At 42.6% G+C, this 23,340-nt stretch overlaps 1 long non-coding RNA gene across 1 annotated transcript in view; it reads left to right on the top strand.

Annotated features, from left to right (window-relative positions):
* Nucleotides 1-13,313, top strand: part of LOC143793706 (uncharacterized) — a 40,332-nt gene extending 27,019 nt beyond the window's left edge. The window contains exon 3 of the long non-coding RNA XR_013220209.1: nucleotides 13,028-13,313. This is a non-coding gene — a long non-coding RNA (uncharacterized LOC143793706). The remainder of the gene's footprint in view (nucleotides 1-13,027) is intronic.
* Nucleotides 13,314-23,340: the final 10,027 nt, after the last annotated feature.

The following is a 23,340-nucleotide window of genomic DNA, read 5'->3' as shown; positions in this document are numbered from 1 at the left end:
GAGCTAGTTCGTATGTTTGCTGGGCTATGTTCTCTTGCCATTGAGAACCATAACAGTTTGACCGGCCTAAAAGGGTTAAATTAATTGACAGAGAAAGGAGAGAAAAGAGAAGTCTGCTGAAGATTTTTTTTTTTTTTTTTCTCAGTTCTGAGTGTGCTTGTAATTGAATCTCTTGCAAGTCTGCCTATATTGCAGCCTTTCTCTCTCTCTCTCCTTCTAATCCTGGAATGGCTCTGTGTTCACCTGTTTAAAATGGATATTCAGAGTTTAGCTGCAGGTTTGAATAATCTCACCACGAAAGTTCAAAACTTACAAGATTTTGTTGTTCATGTTCCTATATCTGAACCTAGAATTCCTTTGCCTGAATTTTTCTCGGGGAATAGATCTGGCTTTCAAAATTTCAAAAATAATTGCAAGTTGTTTTTGTCCCTGAAATCTCGCTCTGCTGGAGATCCTGCTCAGCAGGTCAGGATTGTGATTTCTTTGCTCCGGGGCGACCCTCAGGATTGGGCTTTTGCATTGGCTCCAGGGGATCCTGCGTTGCTCAATGTGGATGCGTTTTTTCTGGCCTTGGGGTTGCTTTATGAGGAACCTCAGATAGAACTTCAGGCGGAAAAGGCCTTGATGTCCCTATCTCAGGGGCAAGACGAAGCTGAAATATACTGCCAGAAATTCCGTAAATGGGCTGTGCTTACTCAGTGGAATGAGTGCGCCCTGGCGGCGAATTTCAGAGAGGGTCTCTCTGATGCCATTAAGGATGTTATGGTGGGGTTCCCTGTGCCTGCGGGTCTGAATGAGTCCATGACAATGGCTATCCAGATCGATAGGCGCCTGCGGGAGCGCAAACCTGTGCACCATTTGGCGGTGTCTACTGAGAAGATGCCAGAGAATATGCAATGTGATAGAATTCTGTCCAGAAGTGAACGGCAGAATTTTAGATGAAAAAATGGGTTGTGCTTCTATTGCGGTGATTCAACTCATGTTATATCAGCATGCTCTAAGCGTACTAAGAAGCTTGATAAGTCTGTTTCAATTGGCACTTTACAGTCTAAGTTTATTCTATCTGTGACCCTGATTTGTTCTTTATCATCTATTACCGCGGAAGCCTATGTCGACTCTGGCGCCGCTTTGAGTCTTATGGATTGGTCCTTTGCCAAACGCTGTGGGTATGATTTGGAGCCTCTTGAAACTCCTATACCCCTGAAGGGGATTGACTCCACCCCATTGGCTAGCAATAAACCACAATACTGGACACAAGTAACTATGCGGATTAATCCGGATCACCAGGAGATTATTCGCTTTCTTGTGCTGTATAACCTACATGATGTGTTGGTGCTTGGATTGCCATGGCTGCAATCTCATAACCCAGTCCTTGACTGGAAAGCTATGTCTGTGTTAAGCTGGGGATGTAAGGGGACGCATGGGGACGTACCTGTGGTTTCCATTTTATCATCTATTCCCTCTGAGATTCCTGAATTCTTGACTGAATATCGTGACGTTTTTGAAGAACCTAAGCTTGGTTCATTACCTCCGCACCGGGAGTGCGATTGTGCCATAGATTTGATTCCGGGTAGTAAATACCCTAAGGGTCGTTTATTTAATCTGTCTGTGCCTGAACATGCTGCTATGCGAGAATATATAAAGGAGTCCTTGGAAAAGGGACATATTCGTCCTTCGTCATCTCCCTTAGGAGCCGTTTTTTTCTTTGTGGCTAAGAAAGATGGCTCTTTGAGGCCGTGCATTGATTATCGGCTTTTGAATAAAATCACGGTTAAATATCAATATCCGTTGCCACTGCTGACTGATTTGTTTGCTCGCATAAAGGGGGCCAAGTGGTTCTCTAAGATAGATCTTCGTGGGGCGTATAATTTGGTGCGAATTAAGCAGGGGGATGAGTGGAAAACCGCATTTAATACGCCCGAGGGCCACTTTGAGTATTTGGTGATGCCTTTTGGTCTTTCAAATGCCCCTTCAGTCTTTCAGTCCTTTATGCATGACATTTTCCGTGATTATTTGGATAAATTTATGATTGTGTATCTGGATGATATTTTGATTTTTTCGGATGACTGGGACTCTCATGTCCAGCAGGTCAGGAGGGTTTTTCAGGTTTTGCGGTCTAATTCCTTGTGTGTGAAGGGTTCTAAGTGCGTTTTTGGGGTTCAAAAGATTTCCTTTTTGGGATATATTTTTTCCCCCTCTTCCATCGAGATGGATCCTGTCAAGGTTCAGGCTATTTGTGATTGGACGCAACCCTCTTCTCTTAAGAGTCTTCAGAAATTTTTCGGCTTTGCTAACTTTTATCGTCGATTTATTGCTGGTTTTTCTGATGTTGTTAAACCATTGACTGATTTGACTAAGAAGGGTGCTGATGTTGCTGATTGGTCCCCTGCTGCTGTGGAGGCCTTTCGGGAGCTTAAGCGCCGCTTTTCTTCCGCCCCTGTGTTGCGTCAGCCTGATGTTGCTCTTCCTTTTCAGGTTGAGGTCGACGCTTCTGAAATCGGAGCTGGGGCGGTTTTGTCGCAGAGAAGTTCCGATTGCTCCGTGATGAGACCTTGTGCTTTTTTCTCGCGTAAATTTTCGCCCGCCGAGCGGAATTATGATGTTGGGAATCGGGAGCTTTTGGCCATGAAGTGGGCTTTTGAGGAGTGGCGTCATTGGCTTGAGGGGGCTAGACATCAGGTGGTGGTATTGACTGACCACAAAAATCTAATTTATCTTGAGTCCACCAGACGCCTGAATCCTAGACAGGCGCGCTGGTCGTTGTTTTTCTCTCGGTTTAATTTTGTGGTGTCCTACCTGCCGGGTTCTAAGAATGTTAAGGAGGATGCCCTTTCTAGGAGTTTTGAGCCTGACTCCCCTGGTAATTCTGAACCTACAGGTATTCTTAAGGATGGAGTGATATTGTCTGCCGTTTCTCCAGACCTGCGGCGGGCCTTGCAGGAGTTTCAGGCGGATAGACCTGATCGTTGCCCACCTGGTAGACTGTTTGTTCCTGATGATTGGACCAGTAAAGTCATTTCTGAGGTTCATTCTTCTGCGTTGGCAGGTCATCCTGGAATCTTTGGTACCAGGGATTTGGTGGCAAGGTCCTTCTGGTGGCCTTCCCTGTCTCGAGATGTGCGAGGCTTCGTGCAGTCTTGTGACGTTTGTGCTCGGGCCAAGCCTTGTTGTTCTCGGGCTAGTGGATTGTTGTTGCCCTTGCCTATCCCGAAGAGGCCCTGGACGCACATCTCGATGGATTTTATTTCGGATCTTCCTGTTTCTCAGAAGATGTCTGTCATCTGGGTGGTGTGTGATCGTTTCTCTAAGATGGTCCATTTGGTTCCCCTGCCTAAGTTGCCTTCTTCTTCCGAGTTGGTTCCTCTGTTTTTTCAAAATGTGGTCAGTTTGCATGGTATTCCGGAGAATATCGTTTCTGACAGCGGTACCCAATTCGTGTCTAGATTTTGGCGAGCATTCTGTGCTAGGATGGGCATAGATTTGTCTTTCTCGTCTGCTTTCCATCCTCAGACTAATGGCCAGACCGAGCGGACGAATCAGACCTTGGAGACATATTTGAGGTGTTTTGTGTCTGCAGATCAGGATGATTGGGTTGCTTTTTTGCCTTTAGCGGAGTTTGCCCTCAATAATCGGGCCAGTTCTGCCACCTTGGTGTCTCCCTTTTTCTGTAATTCGGGGTTTCATCCTCGATTTTCTTCTGGTCAGGTGGAATCTTCGGATTGTCCTGGAGTGGATGCTGTGGTGGAGAGGTTGCATCAGATTTGGGGGCAGGTAGTGGACAATTTGAAGTTGTCCCAGGAGAAGACTCAGCTTTTTGCCAACCGCCGGCGTCGGGTTGGTCCTCGGCTTTGTGTTGGGGACTTGGTGTGGTTGTCTTCTCGTTTTGTCCCTATGAGGGTTTCTTCTCCCAAGTTTAAGCCTCGGTTCATCGGCCCGTACAAGATATTGGAGATTCTTAACCCTGTGTCCTTCCGTTTGGACCTCCCTGCATCTTTTTCTATTCATAATGTTTTTCATCGGTCATTATTGCGCAGGTATGAGGTACCGGTTGTGCCTTCCGTTGAGCCTCCTGCTCCGGTGTTGGTTGAGGGCGAGTTGGAGTACGTTGTGGAAAAAATCTTGGACTCCCGTGTTTCCAGACGGAAACTCCAGTATCTGGTCAAATGGAAGGGATACGGTCAGGAGGATAATTCTTGGGTGACTGCCTCTGATGTTCATGCCTCCGATTTGGTCCGTGCCTTTCATAGGGCTCATCCTGATCGCCCTGGTGGTTCTGGTGAGGGTTCGGTGCCCCCTCCTTGAGGGGGGGGTACTGTTGTGAAATTGGATTTTGGGCTCCCCCGGTGGCCACTGGTGGAATTGAACTGGTGTGCATCATCCTCTCTGTTCACCTGTTTCCATCAGGAGGTGGGAGTCGCTATTTAGCCTTGCTCCTCTGTCACTTCCATGCCGGTCAACATTGTAATCAGAAGCCTTTCTGTGCATGTTCCTGCTGCTAGACAACTCCCAGCTAAGTTGGACTTAGTCCTTGTTTGTTTTTGCATTTTGTTCCAGTTCACAGCTGTAGTTTCGTTTCTGTGTCTGGAAAGCTCTTGTGATCTGAAATTGCCACTCTGATGTTATGAGTTAATACTAGAGTCTTAAAGTAATTTCAGGATGGTATTTTGATAGGGTTTTCAGCTGACCATGAAAGTGCCCTTTCTGTCTTCCTGCTATCTAGTAAGCGGACCTCAATTTTGCTAAACCTATTTTCATACTACGTTTGTCATTTCATCTAATATCACCGCCAATATTTGTGGGGGGCCTCTGTCTGCCTTTCGGGGAAATTTCTCTAGAGGTGAGCCAGGACTATATTTTCCTCTGCCAGGATTAGTTAGTCCTCCGGCCGGCGCTGGGCGTCTAGGGATAAAACGCAGGCTACGCTACCCGGCTACTGTTAGTTGTGCGGCAGGTTTAGTTCATGGTCAGTTTAGTTTCCATCCTTCCAAGAGCTAGTTCGTATGTTTGCTGGGCTATGTTCTCTTGCCATTGAGAACCATAACACACATGGTTTATGTAAGGCAAATAGACTTCATAGAGTAGAGAAAAAAAAAGAGAATTAACTGGGAAGAAAGGCAAAATTAGCAATTGTAAGTACACAGTGCTATAAAATATGGTGTCTGCAACATATTAAGAGGATAAAAACATTGATAGAAGGAGCACTTCTTTATCTTTCATCCTACAATAATTTTTCATATTATGACTTTCAGCTAACAAAGCTGGGTCGCTGCCAACTCAAAGGCTCCAAAGCAACTGGCTGGTCTGTCTTCATTGGATGTACACTACTAGCTGGGAACCGGGGCTGATAATCATCCAGAAATTCCAGGACTGTCTGTAAAAATTGGGCACTTTTTTGCCTTGTTTGTCTAAAACAAATTGTACGCCTGTGATTTTTTTAAGCTGAAGAAACTTATAAAGATTGTTAACCCATTACTTGCCAAATTAGCAATTTTCATATTTTTTTTTTTTTTATGACAGATTTTTAATGATTTGGGTACTAGTGAATCAGTAACATAATTTGCAAAAAAAAATTCAAGTATGGATTTTTCAGAAAAGGGCGTCCCAATATTCAATTAAAAATGACAATGACATGATTTCCTATTTTGAAAACATTCATTTTTAAAACACAACACAAAAAATTGGACCTAATTATAAAAATTATAAAATCTTAGTTGCTAGAAGCTAAAGATTAGACGTCCCAAAAAAAGGACATTGGTAGATAATGGATTATGACTAGTGTTGAGCGATACCGTCCGATACTTGAAAGTATCGGTATCGGAAAGTATCGGCCGATACCGGCAAAGTATCGGATCCAATCCGATACCGATACCCGATACCAATACAAGTCAATGGGACTCAAGTATCGGATGGTATCCCTGATGGTTCCCAGGGTCTGAAGGAGAGGAAACTCTCCTTCAGGCCCTGGGAACCATATTAATGTGTAAAATAAAGAATTAAAATAAAAAATATTGCTATACTCACCTCACCGAGGGAACCGGCAGCGTTGTTTGCTTAAAATGTGCGCTTTTCCTTCCTTCCGTGACGTCACGGCTTCTGATTGGTCACGTGCCGCCCATGTGGCCGCGACGCGACCAATCACAGCAAGCCGTGACGTAATTTTCAGGTCCTTCTAGGCATTCAGAATTTTAAAATTACGTTCCGGCTTTGTGATTGGTCGCGTCGCGGTCACATGGGCGACGCGACCAATCACAAGCCGTGACGTCACGGGAGGCAGGAGACGCGCGCATTTTAAAATGCGCGCGTGTCCAGCCTCCCGTGACGTCACGGCTTGTGATTGGTCGCGTCGCCCATGTGGCCGCGACGCAACCAATCACAGCAAGCCGTGACGTAATTTCAGGTCCTTCAGGATTTTAAAATTACGTTCTGGCTTGTGATTGGTTGCGTCGCGGTCACATGGGCAACGCGACCAATCACAAGCCGTGACGTCACGGGAGGCTGGACACACGCGCATTTTAAAATGCGCGCGTCTCCTGCCTCCCGTGACGTCACGGCTTGTGATTGGTCGCGTCGCCCATGTGACCGCGACGCGACCAATCACAAAGCCGGGACGTAATTTTAAAATACTGAATGCCTAGAAGGACCTGAAAATTACGTCACGGCTTGCTGTGATTGGTCGCGTCGCGGCCACATGGGCGGCACGCGACCAATCACAAGCCGGGACTTCACGGAAGGAAGAAAATGCGCGAATTTTAAGCAAAGAACGCTCCCGGTTCCCTCCGTGAGGTCCAGGCTGCGTCGGAGAGGTGAGTATAGCAATATTTTTTATTTTAATTCTTTCTTTTACACATTATTACATTAATGTTGTTTCGATACCGATACCCGATACCACAAAAGTATCGGATCTCGGTATCGGAATTCCGATACCCGCAAGTATCGGCCGATACCCGATACTTGCGGTATCGGAATGCTCAACACTAATTATGGCTGTAATTCTCCTCATGTTACTGTTTTCAATGAATTCAGCTCATGTCTACATATCAGAATTATGTCTTCACATATTCTGGGAATGTCCAAAACTTTCGATACTTTGGAGAGATATCTCTACTGTGGAGTAAAATCAATGAGTTTCCCCTCAAAATTTCTCCCCAATTGGATCTCATATTTCTGGAAGCTGATGACTATGTCATAAATTAGATATTTTTCTTTGCATATTTTTTCTGTTATAAAAACTTGTATTGCCTCAAAGGGGAAATCAATGGATTTTCCCTCTATTTCTGACATAATCGACTTTATATCCTCCCATAACTCCTTTGAAGTCTCCGTAGCTTTAAGGAATAACTCTTTTCCTAAATTTATTCCAAATGGTCCTCTTGGAACAGAATTTTTCCTTCAAGCTAGAAAAGCCTCTTTATATGATGTCTTATTGCTTTGTCAGAATTCTTTAAATCTATACTTTATTTTATGTTGTTTTTGCACTTGGTATGTCAATTGTTGTGGTGCAGCTATGGTAAAATGATCTTCATTTCCTGTCCCTTTTTTCTTCTCCTCTCCTCTTTACCCCCCTTTTCCTATTTTTGTTGACTTTCCTTTCCCTTATTTCTTTTCCTGGTCCCTTATTCTGCATACTGTAAATATCACCCTAATAAAAAGAATTTTGAAACATATCAGATGAGCTGCACACATGGATCACTTATAATATGGATGATATACTGTATTATGGTTGTCTATTGTGAAAGAATTTTTTTTGGCCGCCAGTGATTTTTGATAAGCTGTCCAGAAAACATAAAAAGTCATATTGGCAACCAAGTTGGGAACTTTCTCTACTATCTTCATTTGGGAAAACAATACCCCAAACTTCCAGTTCTTGCAGATTACGGTATTCTGCACACTACCTACTGAACCACAGCCAAATCTGTGTTTTTTTTGCAGCATATCCTTGTAATTTAAAGCTCTGTTAGAGTAGAAGCCACTCCAATTAGGAAGTTTCCTGAACTCAGTTTATGGCTGAGTATAAGAAATGAACAGCTTGTAATTTGCAATAATCTCCAGGGGTTTGCCGGAGTGTTTGTATGTTTTACACCTTTTATTAATTTGGGTGTTCTGTACACAAATTTAGCCTTTTCATACATGAAAGCAAACAGCAGAATTCGCTGAATATAAAACAAAATAAACTTCCTGTTCCTATATGTCCACCAAGTTTAGTCAGACCCCTCAACAGTACTTTGTTCCAGTACGTTCTCACAATTGCTACCTTATCCTAAGGGTTGAGTCACTCGACCATTTTCTCCACATCTAAGAATAACGGTCCGGTTACTCTGATCAGACTTTGATCATATTTTGATGTCTGAAGTAGGCAGAATTGTGAATTCAGAACTGCTGCATATGAACGCTATGCAAAAAGAATCTCAGAAAAAAATATCTACTTTAATTCCAGTATTACTACACATGAAAAAAATCATGCTTTGGCACATGTTTTGATCGAAATGTCCATCTGACAAGCATACGGTGTGGAGAAATGGGGGTCAGTGAGTGCTCTTGTCCGCTGGCCCACCTGTCTTCAGCAAGACTGCATGGACTAGGGCTCATACCACTGAACGCCCGTGCTCTCTCCTTGTTGGCAGAACACTACCCAAACAGCACAGGGTGAGGGTAAAACAGTGTGGCAATACTTTATTGAACCACAACACAAAAGCAAACAGAACAACCCAGCAAATACCCAAGATGGTGCACATTACAAAGTCTCACCCTTCCGCTGACCCTCCGGGATAATGGCAGATGTTACATCAGAGCTCCAAGAGTCACTACCCTACCTGTGGTACGTACACAGAAAGTGGTAACAACAAGCATAGGAAGATGACAGTTCATTGAGTCCATACAAGGTGCAAGGCCAGTTAATCCGAGAAACACAACCTGGCTTCTCAATTCAATTCAATTCAATTCAAATGACCTTTATTGGCAGGACTAAGTACATGTTAGCATTGCCAAAGCATATGGTAAAAATAGGGGGATAGGGGGGTGGGGTAGGGAGGCATATAGAGGCCCAGGATATATCAGGCTCCTTTTAGAGGATAGGGGACATATCTATGGTGGGGTATAGGAGTCCATGGCATATCAGACTCTTAAGTCAGGGGATAGTGACATGTCCAGGGTGGGGTACAGGAGTCCATGACATATCAGGCTCCTCTTAGTCTGTGGCAGGCACTTCTCTAAACGTCTCCATGGAAAGAAGCGACAGGTGGGTCCCAATCCTGGCATTCTCCAAACGTGTCCATGGTTCAGCGATGGGCAAATGTGGCAGCTCTGTATTTCTTCAGTACTACTAAAAACTCTGTGTTATTTAGATGCACTTTTTGCTTTTTACTTATTTTCAGCAGGGTTTTTGCTCACTTTTTCTCTTGTAGGTTTTATCTCTTTTAATTTATAGTGGGTCATCATTCCTAAGAAGAATCATGGCTGTACTAGCTCAAAAGGGTGATTCTACTCAATACTGAGCAAAGGGTCTGAATACTTATGACCATGTGATATTTTATTTTTAATTTTTTATAAAATTTGCAAAACATTATATATTTGAGTTTTTTACAGTCAAGATTGGGTGCGCAGTGTACATTAATGTGAAAAAAAATGAACTTTTTTGAATTTACCAACTTAAAGGGGTCTGAAAACTTTCCGCACCCACTGTATGTACACAGTGACTACATCAAAAAGTATAGTGAGTGCAGCTCTGGGGTGTAATGCAGGATGTAACTCAGGATCAGTACAGAATCAATAATGTAATGTATGTACACAGTGACGGCAGCAGCAGAATAGTGAGTACAGCTCTGGAGTATAACTCAGGATCAGTGCAGGATCAGTAATGTAATGTATGTACACAGTGACTGGACCAACAGAATAGTGAGTGCAGCTCTGGAGTATAATACAGGATGTAACTCAGGATCAGTGCAGGATCAGTAATGAAATGTATGTACACAGTGACTGCACCAGCAGAATAGTGAGTGCAGCTCTGGAGTATAATACAGGATGTAACTCAGGATCAGTAATGTAATGTATATACACAGTGACTGCACCAGCAGAATAGTGAGTGCAGCTCTGGGGTATAATAAAGGATGCAACTCAGGATCAGAACAGGATCAGTAATGTAATGTATGTACACAGTGACTGCACCAGCAGAATAGTGAGTGCAGCTCTGGAGTTTAATTCAAGTTGTAACTCAGAATCAGTAATGTAATGTATGTACACACTGACTGCACCAGCAGAATACTGAGTGCAGCTCTGGAGTTTAATACAGGATGTAACTCAGGATCAGTACAGGATAAGTAATGTAATATATGTACACAGTGACTGCACCAGCAGAATAGTGAGTGTAGCTCTGGAGTATAATACAGGATGTAACTCAGGATCAGTAATGTAATGTATGTACACAGTGACTGCACCAGCAGAATAGTGAGTGCAGCTCTGGAGTATAATACAGGATGCAACTCAGGATCAGTAATGTAATGTATGTACACAATGACTGCACCAGCAGAATAGTGAGTGCAGCTCTGGAGTATAATACAGGATGTAACTCAGGATCAGTACAGGATCAGTAATGTAATATATGTACACAGTGACTGCACCAGCAGAATAGTGAGTGCAGCTCTGGAGTATAATACAGGATGTAACTCAGGATTAGTGCAGGATCAGTAATGTAATGTATGTACACAGGGACTGCACCAGCAGAATAGTGAGTGTAGCTCTGGAGTATAATACAGGATGTAACTCAGGATCAGTAATGTAATGTATGTACACAGTGACTGCACCAGCAGAATAGTGAGTGCAGCTCTGGGGTATAATACAGGATGCAACTCAGGATCAGAAGAGGATCAGTAATGTAATGTATGTACACAGTGACTGCACCAGCAGAATAGTGAGTGCAGCTCTGGAGTATAATACAGGATGCAACTCAGGATCAGTACAGGATCAGTAATGTAATGTATGTACACAATGACTGCACCGGCAGAATAGTGAGTGCAGCTCTGGAGTATAATACAGGATGTAACTCAGGATCAATACAGGATCAGTAATGTAATGTATGTACACAGTGACTGCACCAGCAGAATAGTGAGTGCAGATCTGGAGTATAATACAGGATGTAACTCAGGATTAGTGCTGGATCAGTAAAGTAATGTATGCACACAGTGATTGCACTAGCAGAATAGTGAATGCAGCTCTGGGGTATAATACAGGATGTAACTCAGGATCAGTGCAGGATCAGTAATGTAATGTATGTACACAGTGACTACACCAGCAGAATAGTGAGTGCAGCTCTGGAGTGTAATACAGGATGTAACTCAGGAACAGTACAGGATAAGTAATGTAATGTATGTACACAGTGACTGCACCAGCAGAATAGTGAGTGCAGCTCTGGAGAATAATACAGGATGTAACTCAGGATCAGTAAAGTAATGTATGTACACAGTGACTGCACCTGCAGAATAGTGAGTGCAGCTCTGGGGTATAATACAGGAGGTAACTCAGGATCAGTACAGGATCAGTAATGTAATGTATGTACACAGTGACTACACCAGCAGAATAGTAAGTGCAGCTCTGGAGTATAATACAGGATGTAACTCAGGATCAGTGCAGGATCAGTAATGTAATGTATGTACACAGTCACTGCACTAGCAGAATAGTGAGTGCAGCTCTGCAGTATAATACAGGATGTAACTCAGGATCAGTGCAGGATCAGTAATGTAATGTATGTACACAGTCACTGCACTAGCAGAATAGTGAGTGCAGCTCTGGGGTATAATACAGGATGTAACTCAGGATCAGTAATGTAATGTATGCACACAGTGACTACACCAGCAGAATAGTGAGTGCAGCTCTGCAGTATAATACAGGATGTAACTCAGGATCAGTACAGGATCAGTAATGTAATGTATGTACACAGTCACTGCACCAGCAGAATAGTGAGTGCAGCTCTGGGGTATAATACAGGAGGTAACTCAGGATCAGTAATGTAATGTATGCACACAGTGACTGCACCAGCAGAATAGTGAGTGCAGCTCTGCAGTATAATACAGGATGTAACTCAGGATCAGTACAGGATCAGTAATGTAATGTATGTACACAGTCACTGCACCAGCAGAATAGTGAGTGCAGCTCTGGGGTATAATACAGGAGGTAACTCAGGATCAGTAATTGTAGTGTATGTACACAGTGACTCCACCAGCTGAATAGTGAGTGCAGCCATTAAAGGGTTAATCTCTTCTTGTTTAATATATAAAATTGATTGTGAAACCAATCACCTTTTCAATTTGCAATTTATGAAATATCCCCTCTATTCTAAAAGGGAACCTGTCACCCCGTTTTTTCAATATGAGCTAAAAATAGCGTTAAATAGGGCCTGAGCTGCGCTTTACAATAGTGCTTTTATTGTCCCTTGTTTCCCCACCTATGCTGCCAAAATACCTTAATAAAGTCACCGTTTTCGCCTGTCACTCACGCTGGTCTGGTCAAATGGGCGTTGTTAAATCACTGTTTCTCCCCCCGCGCCTCGGTGTGTCTGACGTAACTCGCGGTGATGTGCTGTATGCTATGCCCACAGTTGGGCAAAGCATAATGCGCAGGCGCAAGAGCCGAATGCACTGCGCAACTGCAAAAAAAGAGCGCGATCTGTGTGATTCACAGATCGAGTTACGTCAGACACGCTGAGGAGCGGGGGAGAAACAGTGATTTATCAACGCCCATTTGACCAGACCAGCGTGAGTGACAGGCGAAAATGGCGACTTTATTAAGGTATTTTGGCAGCAAAGGTGGGGAAACAGGGGACAATAAAAGCTCTATTGTAAAGCACAGCTCAGGCCCTATTTAACGCTATTTTAAGCTCATATTGAAAGAACGGGGTGACAGGTTCCCTTTAAGAATGGGGAGATTTTTAACCATAGTTTGCTTCTCATTGCCTAAGTTACGAGTCACCTTGGCAGTCTGTTACAGGAAGTCCATTTCGTGAGATAAAAATTTACTATGTATGTTCTTTGCTTTAAAGCTTGCAAGTTCTGCTCTGGAGCTGGGAGATGACCTTCGGTTCAGTGCCTTATGCCCTTCTGATGCCACAGACCATGTGCGGACTGTCTATCCTCAGGAGCTTCTGGCCCCCTAGGGAGCAAAGAGGCAGAGGAGCGGCGCTGCTGAAGATATTAGATGAGCCCACCCTTTATGTACATGTGATACAATCTGTAACCCACCAAGTAATATAAGTTAAACACTCAACTGTCGGGACTGATGAAAACGTTTCTTGTTCATTAATTCCACATGTAGACTATAAAATGTGTTCAAAGTTGCATGTTATGTAATTTTGAGAATAATTCCAATAAAAAGCAGCATACCTTCAATATCCAGTTAATAAAGTATCTAAATCCCTGGGGTCGCGTGTTGGCCAATGTCACTCGCAATGGAAATATCAGTAAAATGGCATCTGCAGATGCTATAGTAAGGTTTGTGAGTGACATGAAAAAGTCCCAATTCACCTTTAAGAGGCACTTGTTCATATAGTGACAGGGCAAGTAAAAGAAATAATGAACGCTCTCACTTTGAAACGTCCTACACTTGATGTTTCAGCGGCAACCAAATGTTAATGGTGCCATTGTGTATATCAACAATATGTATTCTGCCAAGTTCTAAAGAGTCAGTGAAATGAAAGGGTCTTCTTTTAATTCCAATCATCGGTAGACTTTGAAAGAGAACATGACATCTTCTGCATCAGATCCTTTAAATGCTTCGATGGCAGATACACAATACTCAGCACTCGGCTACCTGAGTAATTGAGGCTTTGATCCATCAAAGTTTGACATCTTCAAACACTCAAGTAGTTTTATTGGAAAGGTTTTCTGACAATAGCAGCCTAACCCTGCCATTTCACATCAGTGAGGGATTTTTTTATTTTTTTTTATTATCATTATTGTTTTTGAAACCGTGTCCAACGCCGGGCAGAAAATAAGTTTAGTATTAACTAACAATTATGGAACAGGTGCAGGGAAGCATTTATCACACGCATTGCACCTTGGCATTATGATAAAACAAATTACTAAAAAAAGAACGTTTTTGTAAATTATCCCAATTAGTTTTTTTTTCTCCTAATTTTGGGTTTCTATCTTGCGATTAAAAAAAACATGTTGTGTTCAAATATGCTAATCAAGTTTCACCTAAGTTTCAAGTTCACTCAAAACCTGAAGAAAAAAAAGGTCTTTGTAGCCCTCAACCCTCACAACAAAACTTTGCATCTAATCTGTCCGGAAATGGCCCTGATTCCCATTCCATGTGATTTTCCATACACTCTTTATGGCTGGATGGTCCCTTTTTTCCATCATTCTGCCATGACTATTGGTGCTAAGACTTCCTTTTCTAGCAAAGATGCTAGGACTTACTCTTATAGGTGCTAGGTTTCACTTTTCAGCATGCATACGTGATATTACGATCTCGAAGATCCTAATAAGTAGTAGGTGTAATAAAAATATTAGCATATACCTTTATATGGAAATGTAGTATAGTTCTTCTGATAAGCTATGTCGCTTACCTTGCAGTAGCTTAGGTACCCATTTTAAAGATCACTCCTATAGTGACAATTAGTACGTTGCTAGTGGTCATAACCATGGATACCTAAGCTATTGCAATGCCCTGTACATGGAGTAAGTGACATAGATTATCAGAAGAACTATACTACATTTCTAATTGGAAGTATTTGCTACTATTATTATTATTACATCTACTACATTTTGGGATTGGATCTTGGAGATGGGAATATCCCTTTAAGCTTGTCTTTTTTGACAAAGAAACCGAAACATAAAACAAAAACCCTTCCACGCTTTCTGATATATATATATATATATATATATATATATATATATATATATATATAAATATATTGACAACAGGTAACGCATTGTAAGCTAAACAGAAAGGAGATTCCCAATGGGTGAATTTTTTTTTTATTAAAATGATCACAGATTGCCATATTATCACGTCATCTATCAAATGAGACCAAGTTGTCTAAAAGTAAAGGGCTATTCCCAACTCAGGCATTTAATCAGTGTTGGTCCCAGGACCTGGTGACTTTGGGCAAATGACTGGGCCCACTGTGCCCTGGCCATGACCCACTGGACTCTGTCTGCACTACATGGGCTCCAGAGTTGAGTCTGCGCCATTCATTGCTGTTTTGTTATACAGCCAGGACACAAGTCTAACTTCTGTGATCTGGGCCAACACATTTTACAGTAGTTTAACCTCTAAGATGCTGCTAGCAAATGTGACTGTAAATGGAATGCCAATAGCCGTGTTGTGATACCAGGGACCTTCAGCGGGCCACTGTGTCTATTAAGTTTGTACATCAATGAAGCCCAGCCTATGATTAGGCTTCATAACAGAACAGTCATTTTCCAACACACTGCAATATTAGGCTATGTGCACACCATGAGTATTTGATTGCAGACATTTCTGCATCTCTAGGAATTTGTTGGCAGCAAAAACGGACAGGAAAATACGAGCATTTTCTATACTGTTTTTGCTTTTTTTTTGTTTAGGAATGAATGGATTTTGGAGCAAAACAAAGATACAACAAAACAAACAAAGTTTTGTCATGTGATTTCCTTAGTAAATAAGATGGAGGTTCGAAGATATTTTGGGGCTGTTTTGCTGTCTCTGGCACTGGATGCCTTAACTGTGTGCAAGACATCATGAAATCTGAAGACTACCAAAGAATTTTGGGTTGCAATGTAGTGCCCAGTGACAAAAAGTTGGGTTTCGTCCTAGGTCATGGGTCTTCCAGCAGGACAATGACCCAAAACATACTTCAAGAAGTACCCAGAAATGGATTGAAATAGAGCTTTGGAGAGTCCTGAAGTGGCCAGCAATAAATACCATAGAACACTTGTGGAGCGATCTTAAAATTGCTGTTATAAGTAGGCACCATATAATTATGAGAGATCTGGAGCATTTTGCAAAAGCAGAGTGGTCCAAAATTCCAGTTGAGAAGTGTAAGAAGCTTGTTGTTAGTTATGGGAAGCGATTGCAGTTATTTATTCCAAAGGGTGTGCAACTAAATATTAAGTTGAGGGTGCTAACAATTTTCTCTGACACATTTCTGGGGTTTTGTGTGAAAAAATGTCCAATTTGTTTTTTTTTCTCTTCTTTTTTGTGTTATTTCAGTACACACAAAGGTAATAATCATGTGTAACAAAACATGTGTAATTGCAATCATTTTCTGGGAGAAATACTTCATTTTCTGGAAACTTTTTAAAGGGTGCCAAGTAGTGTTCAGCATTCCGATACCGCAAGTATCGGGTATCGGCCGATATTTGCGGTATCGGAATTCCGATACCGAGATCCGATACTTTTGTGATATCGGGAATCGGTATCGGGATCGATATTAATGTGTAAAATAAAGAATAAAAATAAAAAATATTGATATACTCACCTCTCCGACGCAGCCTGGACCTTACCGATGTAACCGGCAGCTTCCGTTCCTAAGAATGAGCGCTTGAAAGACCTTAGATGACGTCGCGGCTTGTGATTGGTCGCGTGAGCGGTCGCGTGAGCGGTCACGTGACCGCCACGCGACCAATCACAAGCCGCGACGTCATCTAAGGTCTTTCAAGTGCTTGAAAGACCTTAGATGACGTCGCGGCTTGTGATTGGTCGCGTGGCGGTCACGTGACCGCTCACGCGACCAATCACAATGAAGGAGAGTTTCCTCTCCTTCAGACCCTGGGAACCATACAGGATACCTTCCGATACTTGGTGTCCCATTGACTTGTATTGGTATCGGGTATCGGTATCGGCGATATCTGATACTTTTCGGGTATCGGCCGATACTATCCGATACCGATACTTTCAAGTATCGGACGGTATCGCTCAACACTAGTGCCAAGACTTTCGTCCATGACTGAATGTCATTTTCTGTGCATACAGTGGGGAAAAAAAGTAATTAGTCAGCCACTAATTATGCAAGTTCTCCCACATTAAAAGATGAGAGAGGCCTGTAGTTGACATAATAGGTAGACCACAACTGTGAGAGTCAACATTAGAAAACAAATCCAGAAAACCACCTTTTCTGATTTGGCAAGAATTATTTTGCACATTATGGTGGAAAATAAGTATTTGGTCACCTGCAAGATTTCTATCTCTCACAGACCTGTAAACTTCTAGTTTAAGAGGCTTCTCTGTCCTCCACTCATTACCTATAGTAATGACACCTTTTTGAACTTGTTATCAGTATAAAAGACACTTGTCCACAACCTCAAACAGTCACACTACAAACTCCACTATGGTGAAGACCAAAGAGCTGTCAAAGAACACCAAAAACAAAATTGCAGCCCTGCACCAGGCTGGGAAGGCTGAATCTGCAATAGGCAAGCAGCATGGTGTGATGAAATCAACTATGGGAGTAATATTAAGAAAATGGAAGACATACAAGACCACTGATAATCTCCCTCGATCTGGGACTCCACGCAAGATCCCACCCCATAAGGTCAAAATGATCACAAGAACGGTGAGCAAAAATTCCAGAACCACACGGGGGACCTAGTGAATGTTCTGCATAGAGCTGGGACCACTGTAACAAAGGCTACCATCAGTAACACACTACGCCGCCAGGGACTCAGATGCTGCAGTGCCAGACATGTCCCCCTGCTTAAGCCAGTAAATGTCTGGGCCCATCTGAAGTTTGCTAGAGAGCATTTGAATTATCCAGAAAGGTATTGGGAGAATGTTATATGGTTTGATGAAACAAAAGTAGAACTGTTTGGTAGAAACAAAACTCATTGTGTTTGGAGGAGACAGAATGCTGAGTTGCAGTCAAAGAACACCATACCTACTGTGAAGCATGGGGGTGGCAGCATCATGCTTTGGGGCTTTTTCTCTGCAAAGGGACCAGTACGACTGTTCCGTGTACATGAAAGAATGAATGGGGCCATATATCATGAGACTTTGAGTGCAAACCTCTATCAATCAGCAAGGGCATTAAAGATAAAACGTGGATGAGTCTTTCAGCATGATAATGATCCCAAGCACACTGCCCGGGCAACAAAGGAGTGGCTTCATAAGAAGCATATGAAGGTCTCCAGATCTCAACCCCATAGAAAACCTTTGGAGGGAGTTGAAAGTCCGTGCTGCCCAACAACAGGCCCAAAACATCACTGAGGAGATCTGCATGGAGGAATGGGCCAATAAACCACCAACAGTGTGTGCCAACCTAGTGAAGACTTACAGAAAATGTTTGACCTCTGTCATTGCCAACAAAGGATATATAACAAAATATTGAGATGAACTTTTGTTAATGACCAAATACTTATTTTCCACCACAATTTGAAAAATAAATCTTGCCAAATCAGACAAGGTGATTTTCTGGATTTGTTTTCTCATTTTGACTCTCATAGTTGTGGTCTACCTATGATGTCAATTACAGGCCTCTCTCATCTTTTTAAGTGGGAGAATTTGCACAATTGGCTGACTAAATACCTTTTCCCCCACTGTATGTCATAAATGTTTAAGGTGGAAAAATTCCTTCCCTAAATTAGTAAATTAAAAGTTCCAAATGTACTTTGTGATTCCCTTGCTTATGATTTTTAAGCGTTTACTTTGCTGCCAGTAACTGCTGACATTCAGAAGAAGGAAACTGGTTTACAGCTAGTCCTGACTTTAAAGTGCATGATTATCATTAAAGACAGTTCCTAAGAATTTATTTTGCAATAATGCTGCAGGCTATTGATCACCTGACGAATGAGCAACTGATCATTTGGTTTGCACAAATGTTTATTCTCGGTAGCACATTGATGTCTGTAAACGGGAACTGCGCTGCCGAGAATCAAATAAGAACATGCACATTGAATGCTCTTTAATTTATCATTCAGTGCACATGAAGAATGTAAACAAGCCATTTAATGAACATGGACCAGAAAACATGTTGCTGGTCTACAGTCGTTTAAAGGTAACCTGTCTTTGGACTCATGCTACCCAAACCACTGGCACCATGAATCAGAGTAGTCCGACATGATTGCTGCTAGGTATGTTTTTTTCTCTGAAATGTTCTGGGGTTTCAGAGGAAAAGTAGTTTGAAGAGGTGACAAACGACCATAGACAAGACTAGACCACTTTGGAGCCTCATCTGAGTGTTTTTTTTTTTTACTTGCTCAGCACAAGTTGATTGACAGGTCTGAACCTACATAGACACGTGGGAGAAATTGATCAATCAACTAGAGCAGTGCCAGGATAAAAATTACATTTTCTCTAAAATGCTGGAGTGTTTCATAGAAAAAATATACCTAGATGCAATTGTGCAGGCACTATGTGATTCATGGTACCCATGGTTTGGGCTGCATGAAGCAAGTAACTTGTTCCCTTTAACTCTGTACATTGTCAAGTGTGTATGGACTTTTAGCTGGCAAGAGGAAACAAAGGTATTCAGTCTAGACCAGGTTCTGTGAGAAAAACACCAAACCTTGTTTCTGATTGTTTGCTACAATGTATCTCTCAGCTGTTTTGCTACTTTGAAAACATTCACATAAACAAAACAAAAGCGTATTATCCATTAAAACAAAATAAAGACAATATTAATGGGTCTCATCATATTGATGATAGGTCATGTCAGGAGGTGGGTAGGTTTTCCAATCATTTCTATGTGTTTCCTGGAAAGCCTATTCGGAGCTTTATCGTCATTAATGTGTTATGGATGTTCCAATCCTTGGTTCCATCTGGATCATTTTTCTCTGTTCCTCTTCCTTCTGTAGCCTGCAGGTTGTGATTAATCTTTGTAGTTAATGCATATCCAAATATGTGCTGCTTGTGTTTAGCTAGGCATATCTCCGTCAGAGAACATGTGTATTTTTCTCTGTCATTGTTGGTAGAACAGCAGTGAAGAGAATTATAACCATGTTTAGGGAAAACAGATGCTAAACAATCTATAGACACATAACTAGCAAGATGTATGGAAAATGAAGAAGGCAGAAAAAAAGGCAAATTCTACTTATTTTAACTTATTTTTTTTTATTTCAGTCTCCCAATTTTTGATGCCAGTATTGCATGTAATGTTGAATTACTTGGTTGACTGGTTAAGAAATTTTATTGTCTAATTATAAAATTGGAAAATGTTTCATTTTAAAAGAGTGAAAAGCAAAAGCAAATAATTGTACTTTTTTTGGGGGGGCTACAGAAATATTTAAGGTGTTATTTTGTAAAAATGGAATATTGAGTTCAATATGGTTTCTACATATTAAAGAATTACAGCATAAAAAATATAATTTCTACTTTCTTCCAGAAACAGCACCACACCTATCTATGGGTTGTGCCTTGTATTTCAGATTAGCTCCACTGACATGAATGAGCTTGAGAGGCAATCCAACGCTACATACATATAGCCAGGCACTGTTTTATAAAGAAACCATGTTTTTCCAACATTGAACAACAAAGTGGATCTGTCAACAGATTTATACTACAAAAATTGCATACATTAATTTAAATATCATAGACCTGAATAGGCTGATGTGTTTAGTTTCAAAATACATGCTAGAATGGCAATAATACCATGTATTAAACTTTTCATTAGTGATGAGCGAGCATGCTTGCCAGTACTCGGTACTCACCCGAGCATCTCACTGCTTGAGATGCTCGGAGCTCGCTGAGTATTTCTGGGGTTCCTCGGCAGGAGCTTGGGTCCCCTCCCTGCATTATTGGCGCTCTTTAGAGAGCCAAAAAACATGTAGTGATTGTCTGCCACACATTGTAATGCCGCAGTCATGTTGGTTGTGGCATTACAGTGATTGGCTGGCCACACATCGTCATCAGGTCTATACCAGACCTGGCACCGCCATGCTCGTCACAGTCTACTGCGGAATCAGGCAGTGTAGAGAGAGGTGCTGCTGACTAGGGAGAGATTTGCTTTTTTCTTAGTTAGTGTAGGTATACCACAATATATTATACACATATCCATCTCAACTAACAGTCCTTCGGAAGACTAATCCAGATGCATAGATATCAGTGCTAGGCATGCAGTGTTTCTGGCAGCCATTTAAGTTTTGTTGCAGTGTGTTAGCGAAGTTATTGACACCAGTTTGCTGTTAAAAATAGTTACCTACAGGCCAGCAATTTCAAACTGTGGTTCCACGGATCAGATATAAGTTCGCTCCAAATTCAGCCATTTGTAGTGAACATGAAAATATTGTCCTCCATTTAAAATGGGCAAGGCACGTGGCAAGGGATGGGGAACTGGACGGGATGGTGATGGTGCATGCAGAGGACGAGGCCGAGGCTATGGGCAAGCTGAAATTGTGCCACAACATACACCCACATCTTCTCACCTGACCTTCCTGTCCGAATTACTAGGGGACCACAGCACACCACTATTGAACCCAGAGCAGTGTCAAAATGTTGTTGATTGGATAGCGGATAATGCTTCCAGTCACTTTCCCAACACCACCACCATGTCTTCCACATGGTCAAGTCTCAGTAGCCGTGAGTCTGGACCGCATACACCTCACCCTGATCCTCCTTCCTCCCACCATGCCCGAGTGCCTGGAGATAACTGATCTCACACTTGGACACTCCAAAGAGCTGTTCACTTTTCCATTTACAGATTTTGGCCTCTCACTCGGTCCACATGAAGCAGGGCATGAGAAGATCGCATGTAGCGATGCCCAAATATTTAAGCAGCTACGGTCACACGAAGGCGATGGTGTGAAAGTGTCACAAGAGGTGGACGATGATGAGACACAATTTACAGAAAGTCAGGAGGAGGAACTGGGTATGGAAGTGGAAGAAGAGGTGGTGGATGATATAGTAACTTACCCAAGGTGGCATGTGGACATGCAGAGTTAGGACAGCAGCACACATGGGGAGGGAGGCATAGCACCCCAACAGGCAGAAAGAAGCAATGTGGTGGCCACAGACAGAAGGCGGGCAACTGTTCCCCATAACACCAACATGACGGAAGTTGCCAGTACAACTGTTATGTTTTTCCAGGCTGGTTGTTTTAGACTCTGCCGAAAACCTCAAAAAGGCCATTTGCACCACCTGCCTCGCCAGCATCAGCAGGGGTACATGACCACCACCAGCATTATCAGGCACATGGCAGCAAAGCACCCGTCTTTATAGGTCAAACCCCAGGGCCCAGGAACAGTGTCTGCTGGTGACATCACTGTTTCTTTCGCTGTTGTGCGTGCAAGCAAATCCACTGTCCATGGTGCATGCAAAGATGCCTCGTGCCCTGCACCCGAGTTGTCAAACTCAACTAGTAGCATCAGCAGGCACGTCCAAGTCCAGCATTTAGTTGTCCATACCCCACTCCTTAGAATGCAAGTGCAAATACGCACTCAACGCACCACAGGCCACACTGCTAAATTCACACATTTCTTGACTGCTTGCGCTTGAAATGTTGACGTTTAGGCTTGGGGAGATGGAACTTTCTGCAACCTACTGGTGGCAGCCATCCCTTGATAATCGGTCCCCAGCCGCCACAATTTCTCCTGGCATGCCATCCCCACATTACACAAGCACGTGTCCCACGGCATTAGCCATGCCCTCAATAATGCAGTTACTGGAAAAGTCCACCTAACCACGGACACATGGACAAGTGCTTGTGGGCAGGGATGGTATATCTTGCTGATGGCACACTGGGTTAACATAATGGAAGCCAGGACCCAGCCAGACCTTGGGATGGAACATGTCCTCTCGATGCCAAGGACTGCAGGCCCTACGTTAATTAGATTTGCCCCCACAGTCTACAGCTCCTGCACATCTCCGAAATGACCACATCAGTCACAAGCTGGAAGCACTGCAGCAATATCTCAGCTAAGCGGCAACAAGCTGTGCTTAAACTAATATGCTTAGGTGACAAATGCACAATTCTGAAGAGTTGTGGACAGCTCTGAAGGAGCAGGCAGATCCGTGGCTGACACCACTGAACCTGTTGGCAGCTCTTAGGTGAGGTGAGCTCAAACACGTTCCATGCCTGGCTCATGTGCTTTACCTCATGGTTCAGTGGTTTCTCAAAACCTACCCAGAGTTGCCAGATCTGCTTGTCAAAGTACACTGTCTGTGTGCCAATTTTAGAAAGTCATCTACAGCTTCTGAAGCCATTGCCATACTTCAGTAGTGTTTGCAGATTCCGGCTCACCGACTGTTGTGTGATGTCAAATATAGGTAAACTGACTGAACAGCAATCTAGTCTGAACTGGTGCATTATCAAAAAAGACTTACATAGCAAATAGATCAATGGCTCCACTCAACTGTACTAAAGCAAGGGAATGTGTGATACATGAAATGTGAATAGCATAATGGCTTGTGAAATCTATGAAAAAACACATGAGATGCTTA

The sequence above is a fragment of the Ranitomeya variabilis genome, chromosome 1 (assembly GCF_051348905.1).
Source record: "Ranitomeya variabilis isolate aRanVar5 chromosome 1, aRanVar5.hap1, whole genome shotgun sequence".
Lineage (NCBI taxonomy): Eukaryota > Metazoa > Chordata > Amphibia > Anura > Dendrobatidae > Ranitomeya > Ranitomeya variabilis.
Note: the sequence above shows the minus strand (reverse complement) of the source record. Positions and strands in the feature narration are given on the sequence as shown.